General features: G+C 28.1%; 1 long non-coding RNA gene across 1 annotated transcript; it reads right to left on the bottom strand.

The window, feature by feature from the left end:
- Nucleotides 1-1,352: 1,352 nt before the first annotated feature.
- On the bottom strand, nucleotides 1,353-2,302 carry LOC120432286 (uncharacterized). The gene is made up of 2 exons (XR_005608045.2): nucleotides 1,756-2,302; nucleotides 1,353-1,664 (listed from the first exon to the last, which is right to left on the bottom strand). It is a non-coding gene; the product is annotated as an uncharacterized LOC120432286 (long non-coding RNA).
- Between the last annotated feature and the right edge of the window lie 383 nt (nucleotides 2,303-2,685).

Raw genomic sequence — 2,685 nt, 5'->3', positions numbered from 1 at the left:
ATTTATAAAATTTATAAAATTTATAAAATTTATAAAATTTATAAAATTTATAAAATTTATAAAATTTATAAAATTTATAAAATTTATAAAATTTATAAAATTTATAAAATTTATAAAATTTATAAAATTTATAAAATTTATAAAATTTATAAAATTTATAAAATTTATAAAATTTATAAAATTTATAAAATTTATAAAATTTATAAAATTTATAAAATTTATAAAATTTATAAAATTTATAAAATTTATAAAATTTATAAAATTTATAAAATTTATAAAAATAAAATTTATAAAATTTATAAAATTTATAAAATTTATAAAATTTATAAAATTTATAAAATGTATAAAATTTATAAAATTTATAAAATTTATAAAATTTATAAAATTTATAAAATTTATAAAATTTATAAAAATTTTAAACTTTATAAAATTTATAAAATTTATAAAATTTTTAAACTTTATAAAATTTATAAAAATATAGAATTTATAAAATTTATAAATTTTAAATTGACAAGACAATTTTTTTTCGACGGATCAACTATGGTCCTCTTGGAACGAGCTGTCAAGTAGGACCTTTTCTGTAATGAAGGGCCGCGAAGTTATTTAAAAAATGATTTAAAAATCCATTTTAAATCCATTGCGGTTGTACTAAGGGTTATTGTACTCAGAAAAATAAGCTTTATCGTTGTGAACAATAATATCTCAAATTTCAGCTTAATTTCAAGACCCAAATGAGGAACGTTAATTTAAAAAATACATTGTGGAATTTTTGAACTGTAGAATTTGGATACATGTAAATTAATATTTAAGAATTTTATTATTTTACAATTTGACAATTTAAGAATTTTAGAACTTTATAAATTTAACACTGATTTTAAGTACATAATGTTTAGTATTTTAAAATTAAAGAATTTTAGTTATTATGTCGTTACGGTATTTTTGAATTTTGTAACTTCTGAATTTAAGAATAATACAATTCTATAATTATTGAATTTTAGTTCATGTTATTTAGAATTTTTGAATTTCATAATTTTTGAGTATACATATTTTAGAATTTTAAGAATCTTGAGAATCAAACTAAAAAGTTTCAAAGAAAAAGTGACTATCGAGGGGTTAAGATTATCAAAGAAACCGACCCCCTCCACCCCCCCCCCCCTATTCTCTCTCTTTCTCTCTCTCTCTCTCTCTCTCTCTCTCGCCAACTGCGTTGCGTACTAAAGAACGCTCCCTAATATCTCGGCTGGTTCGCTTCATACTTGATTACCCTATCATTTTTTTTGCTCTCTTGCAAAACTGAGAGTAATTATGTTTTTTTGTCTATTTATCAAGCTTAAGTTTTGTTTTCGTTTCCAGTTCTGTCTATCGTGAAACATATATACGTTTGGAATGTTTCGGTTTTATTCAATCAATTTGTGCGTCTTCAACACTGCATCAATGTCTCGTATTGTTTGCGACGTTTGAACGGAAGCGCGCCGGAGATTCACAAACAACCCGGGAACGGTGGTGACGAGTTGATTTTGTTGGGAGGCATCATCCTGGTTCGGACCAGTTTTGAAATATTCCGCCTGAATTCCTAAATAGTTTCGTTGAGGATGGTTGGAACTTGCCTTCCAGGGACAGACTCTGTGGTCCCGGAAATCCATCGCATCCTTTTGCTTTTTGTTCTGCAATAGAATATAAAAATAAACACATAAAAATACTTATTTGGAAAATTATTGGCATCCGAAATATTCCCTGGACGCAACGAATACTTACCATTGCAAAGATTGAGCAAACTGTTCGCTTTATAATTGGCCAATCAATCTAAAATCGTTTTGTTGGCCTCAAAAAATAAAATTTGGAAGTTTTCTGACAGCAACCAAATCAGCTGTTTTGATTTTGCCAAAACCAGTTTGACAGATCAGTCAGATTATTTTCTTCGTTGAGTTTCATTTCCAACATGTTCCCGCCAGTTACCAAGCGTTATTCTGGTTTGTGTCCGGGGTGCGGCGGTGGCATCAAAGCGACGCGGACAAGCATCGTGTTTCGATGCACTGACATTTTAGCAAAGCATGATCGTGAGTATGCTTTCGATGTCGGTCGGTTTAAAATGCTCGAGCATCGAAAATGAAAAGTCGGAAAATCGTATTTTCGTGACTTTCCCGCAATGAGTGGTAAGTTTTATTACTTGTAAAGTCATTTTACATCAATATGAATTATCTTGGAACATTATTTCTTTGAAAAAAAGGAGTTTTCGGCAAAATTCGACCACGAGCATCGAAAGCCGCTTTCGATGTCGGTCATCGAAAAATCCATGAAAATCCACCCTTATATAACAAAATGCATTTCTGTATATTGCATCACCGCAATTTTGGATTTTATCATTTCAGAGTAATTTAGGGGTCATACTTAATCTTGACAAACATGAATAAAATAACGAAAAAAAAACGATTGTCCGATTATCCGAAGTCCATGCTGAAATTTAACTCCCGATATTTGATTCACGAAAGAAAAAAACTGATCTGATTGTGTGTATTCAAGATGGCGGCCAGTATGGTAATTGAATATTGAAAACATTCATTTGGTTATCTGATCAACCGCTCTGGACTTACTTTTGATATTATGAATTAGAAAATACAACGAAATTTTTTTTAAGATTAAATTTCCCGAAGTTTCTTCAATGTTTTGGGATTAATTTATTTTCTT

The sequence above is a fragment of the Culex pipiens genome, chromosome 1 (assembly GCF_016801865.2).
Source record: "Culex pipiens pallens isolate TS chromosome 1, TS_CPP_V2, whole genome shotgun sequence".
In the NCBI taxonomy this organism is placed as follows: Eukaryota; Metazoa; Arthropoda; class Insecta; order Diptera; family Culicidae; genus Culex; species Culex pipiens.
This window is presented reverse-complemented; position numbering and strand designations above follow the sequence as displayed.